Source organism: Vulpes lagopus, chromosome 11, assembly GCF_018345385.1.
Source record: "Vulpes lagopus strain Blue_001 chromosome 11, ASM1834538v1, whole genome shotgun sequence".
Lineage (NCBI taxonomy): Eukaryota > Metazoa > Chordata > Mammalia > Carnivora > Canidae > Vulpes > Vulpes lagopus.
In genome coordinates, this window is record NC_054834.1 from 14,178,962 (window position 1) to 14,192,043 (window position 13,082).

The 13,082-nt window shown below is 38.4% G+C and overlaps 1 non-coding gene across 1 annotated transcript; it reads left to right on the forward strand.

Moving 5' to 3' along the window:
- The first annotated feature begins 12,311 nt into the window (after window positions 1-12,311).
- LOC121472459 lies at window positions 12,312-12,415 on the forward strand. Its single transcript, XR_005982925.1, has one exon. It is a non-coding gene; the product is annotated as a U6 spliceosomal RNA (small nuclear RNA).
- The last annotated feature ends 667 nt before the right edge of the window (window positions 12,416-13,082 follow it).

Sequence of the window (13,082 nt, forward strand, 5' to 3'; positions counted from 1 at the left end):
ACTGTAAATCCTAGCCACAACAGAGAAGAAATAAAAAGCATCCAAATTGGAAAGGAAGAAGTAAAATTGTCACTATTCTCAGATGACATGATACTACATATAGAAAACCCTAAAGACTCCAAAATAACTATTAGAACTGATAAATTAATTCAGTAAAGTTACAAGATACAAAAGTAATATACAAAAAATAGTGTTTGTATATACTAATAATTATCAAAAAGAGAAATTAAAAAATAATCCCATTTACAATTGCGTCAGAAAGAATAAAATACCTAGGAATAAATTTAACCAAGGAGGTGAAAAATTTGCACACTGAAAAGAAAGAAATTGAAAGAAGCACAATTAAAGAAATTGAAAAAGCACAAATAAATGGAAAGATATTCTGTGCTCATGGATTCAAAGAATTAATATTGGTAAAATATCCATACTACCCAAAGCAATCTACAAATTCAATGCAATCTCTATAAAAATTCCAATGGTATTTTTTAACAGAAAGTAGAACAATCCATCCTAAAAATTTTATGGAACTACAAAGGACTCCAATAGTCAAAACACTCCTGAGAGAGAAGAACAAAGCTGGAAGCATCATACTTCCTGATTTCTAACTATTTTATAAAGCTACAAAAATATAAACAGAATTGTACTAGCATATAAACAGACACATAGATCAATAAAACACAATACAGAGCCCAGATATAAGTCAATTAATTTAAGACAAAGGAGTCAAGAATACTTAATGAAGAAGGGATATTCTCTTCCATAAGTGGTGAAGGGAAAACTGGATAGCCACATGCCAAAGAATGAAAGTAGATCGCCAACTTACAGCATACACAAAAATCAACTCAAAATGCAGTAAAGACTTAAATATAGGATCTGAAACCATAAAACTCCCAGAAGAAAACATAAGCTCCTTGACATTTGTCTTAGGAATGATTTTTTGGGTTTTTTTTTACTGTTGTCAATTGGGTTTTACCATAAGCAATATTGAAATTATCTAAGTTCTTTCTCTTCCTTTCCTCTCCTTCAGCATCTAATTTGAAGTAATACTGTTTTACTCCCTGATAATACCTATAAGGTGATCACTGAGCTTATCTCATACACTCACCCTATTCCCCCAGTTTTTGATAGCTGCACTCTATATTATGAGAACATATAGCTCTCACACACCATACTTATACATACACCTAAATCTTCCTTTAGATTTAGTTCCATAGACAGATGCTTAATGCCTACCACAAGATATTTATGTCATTGTCCCTCCATCATTTTGTTGCCGGAAGTGGTTCTTTAGCAGTTTCTTTAGGAAATGTCTTTAAAATAGCATTTCCTAAGTTCTCACATGTCTAAAATAATTTTCCTGGAGACGTTAAAACTGCCTGCCAGCGTGATTTAGGTACAGAGTCTTTGGCTCATGTTTTATTTTCCCTGCTGACATAAAACAATACTGTCAAAAAATGTGATGATATTTTAAGTCTTTAAGAAATATCTTAGTCCTTCTTTCTGAAAATCCAAAATTTGTTTTTATATTCCGGTAGTTTTAAAAGAGTATGTCTCAGTTACATCTGTACTAAGTCATTTTCCCTCAGTTATACATTGCATTCTTCCAAGATACAGTTTTGAGGTTTATTTTTTAAGGCAGTTTGCCTCGAATCATAAATTTTAGCATTTGTTCTTTTCCATTGATTGGTTTTCTTTTACAGAAATTCCTATTATACATGTGTTTGATCTTCTTTCCATACCTTCTATTATTTTGTCACATCCTAGTTCCATTTTTTCTAAATTTTTCCTTTACATATTTTTAAATGCATATGTTTATTCATTCTTATATTCAATATAGTTTAATCTTCATTTCTGAAATAATTTTTTAAATTTCTAATTCTTACCTGAAGTAGTCCTGTCACCTCTATTTTCTGGTATTCCCACTGGCTTTTTAAGTCTCTACCTTTGATTTATGTTGTTCTTTCATAACTTTTACCATTTTCTTATTTTAGCTTGGCTTAAATATTAGAGTTTTCATCTCTTTCATGAACATGTCCTTTTTATGTGCTTTCATTGTCTGAAGGACTGCTATTGTTTCTTATAGTATTTTTTCTTATAAGAATTTTGTAGGGACTTGTGGCCTTTTCCTGTTGCTCATAATTAAATAAAATGAATTTTCCTTTTACTTTTTGCACAGGATGGATAGCCAATAACAATTTTTCTAGCTTCACATCTCTAGAGCTCCTTCTGTCTTATCATTTTGTGATACTATGGCCTTAATACTTTCTGAAATACATTTCTATATACCCTTGCCCATTTTTCTTCATTCTCTCCTTTTTCCCTACTGTTCTGCTCAATTTCTAGTCTACTCCCAGTACTTTTTCCTCATTGTGGTACTAAGAAAGTTTAGCAGGGAAAAAAAAAAATATGTAGCAGAGATTGTATGCATGAAGCCTAATATATTTACTATCTGGCCCTTTACAGAAAAGTCAGCTAACCCTGTCCTATAAGCAACTCCACCTTTTGTCTAGAGGTTTCTCTCTATTCTATGTGGTCTAGGTGGTGTTGTCAATCACTGTGCACTAGTATAGCAGTGAGATGCAAATCAAGCAGGAGATAATAAACTGGAGTCTTTCCTGAAGTTAATATGCAGATATGAGAAGAAAAGTCTTTCTACTAGAGTGCTTAGCTGTGGGTGTCAGGTGGCTGGTGGCCACTGCTTTTGGCCACAGTAAGGAAGCCTGTTAACAATGAGAGGGGAAAGGAGGCTCAGACTGTGAACGAGGTTGGAGTAATTAATGAAACTTCTGAATCAACTGGAGGCAGCTGCACCCCTGGACTTTGCAGTTAAATCCTACAATTTTATTCCAATAAATTCAGTTTTTTGCTTGAGTTCATGTAAGGTGGATTCTGACACTGCAACCCCCCCCCAAAAAAAACAGACTAATACAGTTGTACCCATGAAAATACATGTGAATGGCCATTTAAAGGATTTTTCTCAAATTATTCCCTCTTAAGTCTATTTTTTCTTTTTAACTATAAGAGGATTACAGTTACAGTATAGAAAGATCACTTTCTATAATAAAAGAAATAAAAGTTTAACGAGGGATTAAGAAAAATTACTTTATGAACAAGAGAATACTGTAGAGCTAAGATTTTATACATTAGTGTAAAGTGTTTAAGTATACACTAAATAAGTGCATCTTATGTTTATAACTAAAATTAACAAAAATAACTGGGTGAGAACAAATAACATCACATTTTGATGGACCAGTACTAGCAGAGTTTAAATTAAAAAATATAAATGGATTGGTTTGTGTAATGGAGCCTATCAGAACCACCTATATAAAACTTTTATAAAAAGTAGATTTTGAAAGGTTGCACCTGATAAATAGAAAAGCTTAATATGGATACCTTAATATTTAATATTTTTCTTTTTAAATAAAGGTTTTTATATCATAAAGGTTCAAAAGTCTTATTTCTGTCATCTCTAATACACTCATACCACCAGCAGATGATTTTGCCAATGCAACATGACAATTTTTCTGTTGATTACACCTATGGCAGTAAGGATCTAGGTAAATTTTGTAAATCTTCTATACCAAGGTCAGATCCCAAACAAAAATTAACAATAATTAGGATACCAGAGAGGCACAGAGAAAACATTTAAGATTCATTACAGTGTTTAATAATACTATCAGAGCAAAGTCTCTTTATCTTGAATAAGAGAGTAGACAAAAAGCTGACCCTGATAAATAATTTAAGATGGGGTCTAATTAGCTCCTGATGTGATTCTCTGGATACTAAAATCATTCGTGTGTAAGCATAGCAGATGGCAAGCCCCTCAGGCTCCTGAAATCAACCTCCTTTTTCTCTCATCTTTAGAGGGGCTGAAAAGGACCACTAAATGCTCTCTTAGATACTAGAGCAGGACAACAAGAAGCCCAGAATAACTACAACTCACCATGCAAGGCCTAAAGATGAAACAGAAGGTTCAGTGATTCTTTGGAAAGGACCCATCAGTACTGTCCAGTGGGAGCCTCTAGACCACATGTGTGAGGGAGAGCCCATTTCAGTTCTACCAATAACTGCTCTGTAATTTGTCCACACAGAGTTCTGCTTAATCCCAGAAGAGATATATGTGAGAAAGAGGGCAGGCCAGGAAGAATTAAATATCTATCATTTTCTTTTCTTATAATCCATTACAAAATAATTCTTTTCCATACTTTTTTCCTTAAAATTTCTGAAATCAAAAGAACCTAGTTCTTGGTTTGGATGAGGGAGGGGATCAAAATGATGCCTACATCTCCTATATTTTGCTTAATTTCTTCCAAAACAATAAATGTACTTCTCCCTGATTTGATCTTCTAAGTGTTTCCTAGGCAGCTCTAGAGGCTAGCTAACAACCAGAACTTGGGGCACAGATTGGAAAACAATTCTTTGAATAATGCTTCTGGCTTTCCCACAGATCCTGACCCCAAACACTTCCTATAAGTTCAGGGTGACTTGTAGCAAGTTTTTTATTCACTTCCTATCTTAATCCAGTCTAGAAAGAGGACCTCCCACCCAAGCCCTTAATAATTGTAGCAGCTGTAATAGGCAACAAACCAATCTGACAAACATTATCACATGGGATTTCTAAGCAATCCTATGAGGGAAAGCAAGTACTATGGACTTTTTATAGATTTACAGATAAGATTCATTAAAGTGAAAGTAGAAATGGAAAGAGCAAGCCCTTGAAATTCCGGTCTTTTTGCTATAACCTAATTTGAGGATGTGGATTCCGATGTTCAAAGAGGTTCTATCACCTGCCCAAATTATCTCAACTTATTCGTTACAGACCCTGAAGCTGATAGACCAAATAACTACTGGAACCAGAGAAACCAGCCTCTCAAGTGTTAATAGGAGTCTAAAAATGAGTAGCTAGTGTTGCTTCCGAGCCTTCCCATGAAAGATGAAATAGCTTTGCTCTGTCATGCTCTAGAGAGCTCACTGGTAATAGAAGGGGAAAATGGATTTTAACTTGACAAAAGAAAAATATATCTAATGCTTACAGTCATCAATTATATGCCTCAGACATAGAGATGGTCACCTTAGAGATGGTCTAAAAATGTAAGCCATTCAAGGAGACTCAAGCCATGTATGGACTCAGAAAAACATCTCTTGTCCCTCCTAATCCCCAAATTTCTGAGTCCCTGGAAAAGTGGAGGAGGAAGGAAAGAGCCTGTGAAAGCAGAAGTGATGATTCAATGATGATGATGATGGCTGCATTTTTACTCTGGACAGTGAACGAGAGAATAAAGAACAGATTTTTCTTTATTTTCCAAGATCCAGGTAGGAAGAATGGAGGGCAATGGAGTAAGAATACAACTGGAATTGGAGACACAAAAGAATGGGGGGAACAAGTAAGTAGAAAGAAGAAAAAGAGGAACATATTGTTTCCTGAGAACTAGTTGAAGGGACACTACATCTTAAACCTGGTAACATCTAATAAACTCAACTTTAAGTACTCCATAAAAATAAGAGAAAGGTATCATCTAACTGAAAATAATTCAAAAATCTGTATTTATTCCATTTCTTTACCTCTTCCATGTGTGTATATATATATATATATATATATATATATATATATATATATATATATATTTAATCAAGCATTACAACTGGTGTTATGGGGGATCCCTGGGTGGCGCAGTGGTTTGGCGCCTGCCTTTGGCCCAGGGCGCGATCCTGGAGACCCGGGATCGAATCCCACATCAGGCTCCCGGTGCATGGAGCCTGCTTCTCCCTCCGCCTGTGTCTCTGCCTCTCTCTCTCTCTCTCTGTGACTATCATAAATAAATAAAAAAAAAATTAAAAAAAAAAACAACAACAACTGGTGTTATGGGCTGGTTGAACTCTGTCCTCCAAAAAAGACATGTTGAATCCCTACTCCCATTACCTTAAAATATGACTTTCTTTGGAAGCCAGGTCTTTACAGATGTAGCCAAGTTAAAGTAAAATCATTAGAGTGGACCCTAATCCAATATGACTTTATTTATGTCATTTTTTAAAGGGGCAAAGCGAATGTAGACACGAAGACAGGCACACAGGGAAAATGCTACATAATGTTGAAGGCAGAGATCTGGGTGACACATCTACAAGCCAAGGCCAAAGATTGCTAGCAAACTACCAGAAGCTAGGAGAGAGTCAAGGGACAGATTTTCCTTCAAAGCCCTCAGGAGGAACCAATGCTGTCACCTAGACTCCACAGCTATAGAACAGCAAATATCTATTGTTTAAGCCAGCCAGTTGGTGGTACTTTGTTAAAGTAGGCAAACTAATACAACTGGCTATTCTGAGTTTCACTTTCCCAGATACACACCTTCTAATAAAGGTCAGGAGTGCTGTGCTATTGTGAAGCTCAAAATCAAATCAGAACAGAAAATAATCAAAAAGGTAACTAAGCACAACTCTCAGTTTACAGACAAGAAAATTGTGGGTCAGAAAGAATGAAGAGTTTGCCCAAGTTCTCACTGTCACAGAACCATAACTAAAACCCAGGCATCCTGACTTCTAGGTCACAGCTCTTTCAACCAAGACGTGATAGAACCAAAACTGCAAAGACAGCTCTTGAATGACTCCATCCTGACTGCACGCATCATAAGTGTGATACTTAAGTGTGATACTTAGACTGGAGTTGCATGGACTGCAGTGGCATGACAATGGCAGGGGGAGGATTTTATTCCCTAGGGAATCTAACCAAGAGCTGCATCAGGAAGGCCACAGGTGGGAAGAAGAGATGCACCTGCTATCTGCAGACACACTGTGTTGCTGGTCCTTCCCCACCTCCCTCCTCTGGAACCCTGCCTAGATGGTCAGATGATGGAACTGAGAGAAGTGGGAAGTATTCCACATTAGCTCAAATGTCAAGAAAAAAAAAACAGTAACTACAACATATATTTGCTAGGATCTTATGGAATTCAGCTAAGAATAAACTTTCTGATGCCCAAGTAAATGTTAACGGATAGAGGCATTTTTTTATCTCCTCTACATCTATATGAAAAGATAGTACTGAACTACTTATCCCCAGCCTTACAGATTGGAGAACAGAGGCCTGGAGTTTTTAAATGGCTTATCCTCCCAAGTCAGCAGGCATTTGGGTTAGTTTCTTCTCCAAAAGTCCTAAAAAAGTACAAGAGGAGGGGCTCCTGGGTGGCTCAGTCAGTTAAGTGTCTGACTCTTGGTTTCAGCTCAAGCCATGATTTTAGGATTGCGGGATTACACCACACATCAGGCTCTGTGCTCAGTAAGGAGTCTGCTTGAGATTCTCTCTCTCTCCCTCTCACTCTGCCCCTTCCCCCTCTCATGTATCTCTCTGTCTGTCTGTCTGTCTCTCTCTCAAATAAATAAATCTTGAAAAACACACACAACACACACACACAAGAGAAAAATAAACTAACAAAGGGCGCTGGGTTAAGCAGACCCTTGATTTCTGTCTCACCCCGTAAACACTGAGTGCCCAATAATTACACAGTTAAAGGGGTAGCAGTTAAGTAAAATCCTGGTGAATAGGGCATGGTTTTGGTTTTGACTACCAATTCAGAGTGAAGGAGAAGAGGAGAGGGACTTATTTCTCCTACTGTCTCTCTGAGACTGAGTTTCTCTGGTTTGGTCTTTCAGCAGGAGGAATGAAGCAGGAGACACAGTTAAAGTGGCCCAGAGCTCCGTGGAGTTGATGATCACCTGTACGATAGGGCACCAGTCCTTGGTTCAGATGCTCAAACATGGGACCATGGAAAGAAAGGAGGCAGTTTGAACACTAAGGGTTTGAAATACAGTTCACCTGTCTGTTTTCTCCAGAGCTACTGAGCTACCATCCTTCTTACGCTTTCTCAAACCTTACTCCTACCCCAACAATAATCGGATAGAATTTTGCTGAAATGATCAGATTCTCACCCTCCCTTTTTAATATATTTTTAAAAGATTCTTAAGTTTACTTTAGAGGAGGGGAGGGGCAGAGGGAGAGAGAATCTCAAGCAGATTCCAAACTGAGCAGAGCCCAATGTGGGGCTCGATCTCATAACCCTGAGATCATGACCTGAGCTGAAACCAAGAGTCAGACAACCAATTGTGCCACCCAGGAGCTCTACACCTTGCTTTTTTTTTAAACCACTGTTTTCAGCGTGGTGCAGACAGGACAGTGAAGGTGTGGTCTGTTTTCTCTCAAGGTATAGAATCAGAGTTTTCTCTACTTGTGGCCTGACCACCTGCCCAGTCACTTTGTACATTTCTGGGCTTCAAGGAGGACTACATGGATCCAAAAGTAAATAACTATCCTTGCAATGCCTTTTAGATACTTTATATATTTTATATATAGACACACTATGGACTGAATTTTGGGGTATACAAACATTCAGTTTGTGCACCCAAAAATTCATATGTTAAAGCCCAACTCACTGTGTAATATGATGGTATTTGGAGATGAGGCTTTGGGGTGCTAATTTGGGTTAGATGAGATTATGATGGCGGGACCCTCAGATGGGATTAATTCCCTTTTATGTAAAGGAGACAAGGAGAGCTCTCTCCACCATGTGAAGACACAGTGAGAAGGAGGATGTCTATAAGCCAGGAAGAGGGTTTTTACCAGAACTTAACCATGTTGCCACCCTGATCTTAGACCTTCAGCCTCCAGAATTGTGAGAAAAAAATATTTGTTGTTTAAACCAAGGCTATGGTATTTGTTATAGCAGCCCAAGATCACTCATTTATATAATATGTTTTTTTTTTCCAGAGGGCGGGGTTTGCCCAACCTTCCATTCTCCAACCTTGACATGCTTTACGAAGAGTTGCCCATCTCCTCCTTATCCACAAAATTACTGAGAGAGGACCCATAATGGGACAAAGTCCACCTGTCAAACTCTTAGCCTATTGGACCACACAATGTCCCCTCCTGAGGAATCTGGAATTTAAACTGAGATGTTGAGCCCCAATCAGGCTGTGCTCATATATGGAGGAGATACAACACAGGAGTTGTTGGCAATGGTCATTTTCTGCCAAGCAGATTGGGAAGTAGAGAAAACTGCTCTTCAGCCAAATCGATGGATAAACAGTGAGGGAACCCTTAAATTTCCCATGGGGCTTTAATTCCTGGTTCCATAATGTCTCTAAGAGCCAACTGCCCCTTCACCTCATGTTCCTTGAAAATCCTTTGGCTTGAGCTAGCCCACATAGTCTTCTGTTCTTACTGCCAAAAGTAAGAAACCATCCATGAAACCACTGGTTGGGAAATGGTCAAGAACAGAACACCATGGGACTCCCCTGAGCGCACCTCCCAGAAAGCCTTGTAAATTTACCTAATTGTATCTTTCAAGCCATATTTTATGGCCTTGCCCATGAGGCTAAAATTTGAGTTTCTAGGGTGACTTGATGACACCCAGACACTCTGATCATCACCATTATTTTACTCTGAGCTGGTACATTGACTACAACCAAAGTCTTGCATTCATTCCAGCTGCTATGTTTTAAGGAGAGTAATAGGTCATACTCCCTTATCTGAAATTTTTTAGGACCAATGTTTTTAGAATTCAAAATTCTTCAGATTTTAAAAAGTGTGACCCATACATTATAAATTACACCCTAGCAGGGGCTGTCCATGAATCAAACACATTAATATTCCTGTAGCAAAGTGCACAGGTATTTTTTAAAGTGAATTAAGTAAGATAATAGTTTCCTATCAAGTTTTTCTGCCAAATAGGTTCTACATCAGCTTAGGCCCTCAAGTGATTTAGTAAAACCCTTCATTTAAGGGGAGGGGTTCAAGATGGTGGAGAAGAAAGAATCTGAAGTCACCTCCTACATATAGAATCTATACCTATATAAGAATAATACCTCTTAAGAAGAACTGAGGGCAGTTTGAACAGCTTCTGCACAATAAAGGATAGAGGGATCACACAGAAAACATTAGGAAAGACAGAGACATAATAATGACAGGAACCCAACTCCTAATGCTACCAACTGCAGGAGGGAGGATAGCACTGAGTGCCCCATGAACAGGTTTGCACAGATTTTCCCTGAGGTGCAGCAAAAACAAAAACAAAACAACAAAAACCAGCCTACATGTGAAGAAAACTCATTTCCTAATCCTAGAGCATGGGCCATATGGTAACTGCCAGAAGTCTCTTGGGGTCAGAGGTGGTGGCAAGCACCACTGTTTACATTCCCCCTCCATTTTGACAACACAGACCAGAGTAGGATCTGGGTGCTCTAGCTGGCCTGCCACCTCAATGAGCCCAGACCCTATCCTACACAACCTCCAACAATCCCTCAAGTGGGCCCCCATGTCCACATTTGCTCTAGCCCCAGCCATCCCACCAGAGTGCCCCCCTGTATGAAAAGCCCTATGCCCATTCCAGGCATCCTATTAGGGTAGCCCCTCTGCCCATTCCAGACACCCTACTAGGTTGCCCCAGCTGCCCCAGGAGCTCCTCGGACTATGTTGACTTCCACTCCAGCATTCCCACCAGGGCAGCCCCAGTGCACAACACCTTGGGAACACCTGGCCTGTGCCCATTCCAGCTCAAGCCACCCCAAGGAGGTGGCCCCTGTGCAGTGTCTCAGGACTCCTGTTCTGCACCATCAGCCCCAGCCAGTCAGCCAGCACTGACAGGCACATGCAGTCTATATAAGGGATGTTCCTACACAAGGCCACTCCTTCATGACTGGGAGACATAAATTTTTTGCATAATTCAGTAAAATAAACAGAGAAAGTCCAATGAAATAGGAGACCAAGGGTTATGCTCCAAATGAAAGAACAGATAAAGCTTCAGAAAAAGAACAGAACAGAGATAAGCAATCAACCTGATAAAGAATTCAAAGTAATGGTCATAAAGATGCTCAGTAGACTTGAGAGAAGAGTGAATCTTCAGATTCAGAGTGAAGGGATAGAAAAACATATACCATATAAATGGATGCACACACACACACACAGAGCCAGGTAGCAATATTTACATAGACAAAATAGACCTTAAAACAAAGACTGTAGCAAGAGACGAAGGCCAGTAATGATAAAGGGATCAATCTAACAAAAAGATCTGACAATTGTAAATATTTATGCACCCCACACTGGAGCATCTAATTACATAAAGCAAATACTAACTGACATAAAGGGAAAATCTGATAGTAATACAATAATAGTTGGGGACTTTAACACCTCACCTGTATCAATGGATAGATAATCCTGAAAGAAAATCAACAAGGAAAGAGTGGCTTTGACAACACAATAGACCAGATAGTTTTAACATTAATACACAAAACACTTCAACCAAAAACAGAATACACATTATTTACAAGTGCAAATGGAACATGCTCTAGGGCAGATCATATGTTAGGCCACAAAATAATTCTCAAAAACTTTTAGAGGACTAAAATCATATCAAATACCTTCTGTCTACATCAGTATGAAACTAGAAATCAGTTTCTGTAATACATACATACTGTATTGTATGTATACATATTTACATGTAATACTGTAAATACATACATACATACATGCAAACACATGGAAGCTAAACAACATACTATTAAGCAACTAATAGATCAATGAATACATCAAAAAGAAAAAAAATAACTGGAGACAAATGAAAATGGAAATACAACAGTTCAAAACCTTTGGGAGGCAGCAAAAACAGTTTTAAGAAGAAAGTTAACTGCAATACAAGCCTACGTCGAGAAACAAAAATATGAAATAACAATCTCACCATACACCTAAAGGAACTAGAAAAAGAAAGACAAAGTCCAAAGTTAGAAGAAAGAAAATAATAAGTAATAAAGATCAGGGCATAAATGAAACAGAGACTAAATAAAAAGAGACTAATAAAAAGTGAACAAAAAAAAAAAGAGAACAAAAAAAATAGAAAAGATCAATGAAGCCAAGAGCTGGTTCTTTGAATAATAAACAACAATGATAAACACTTAGCCAGGCTCATAAAGAAAAAAAACAGAAAACTCAAAATTGGAATCATACAGGGTGGAGCAGGTCAGGGTTAACAATTTACTGTTTGAAGGGCTGAGAAACTTCAAAATGATTCAGTATTAAATTAGGCTATTTGTGAATCCCCCCTTTCCTTGCTCAAACCCCTGGGGATTGGTTTGGACAGAGGATAAAGATAGGATCCAAGCCAGGCCCTTTTATGTTTATTTCTCCTTCCTCTTGCTCATGACTTTGAACAGGCACATCTATCACTAGAACTCTCCAGTTCATTACTAAGCAGTACGCAGCAAGTCACAGAAGGAAAGAAAAGGAGAGGAGCCAAGAAGTAGAAAACCAATGACTTAAACACATGGCTCCCTGTGTTGGCTTGGCCAGCATGTATACTAGAATTGGAACAATGCAGAGAAGATTAGCATGTCCCTGTCCAAGGATGACAAACAAACTCATGAAGCATCCCATATTTTTTTCAAGGATGATCCAAAAGTTCTGGAGGTGGATACTGGTGGATGGTTGTACAACAATGTGAATGCACTTAATGTTACTGAATCATTTCGAAGTTTCTCAGCCCTTCAAACAGTAAATTGTTAACCCTGACCTGCTCCACCCTGTATGACTCACTGTCCAGTTTAAAATCCTGCCTGTCTCAGTTTCATCCTCATCTCAGGGACCCATGCCCTATCTCCCTTTCCTCCTTTCCTTCTTCCAACTCTCTCTTCTGGGGGTTCTCCTTGTCTGCAGAAAAGTGTGGCAGGGTGCATGGCTTAAGAGGAGGAAACAAATTTTGTGCACCTTCTGTTTTCCATGAGAACACCAGTATTTGAGTTTCCTGAGTTCACTGTCCTCTCAATTCCTCATGACCATTCTCTAAATCTCTACAACCATGGAAGCTGTTCCACTCCTCCAAAAAATGCTTTGTCCCCACAAATACTACTCATGGGAAGAGGCTCTGAGTTTAGTCTGTTCCTGCCATTTGATTATTTGTTTATTGTACAGATTCAACACATACATAAGCATTTGGCCTTCTAATTTATACTCTATGCAATTTTGAAAGCCTAATGATTCTGGCATGGAGAACTTGAAGGGACTGCCCTGTGGATTCTATTACCATGCGTGCATGAGCCTGAGCCTGCTG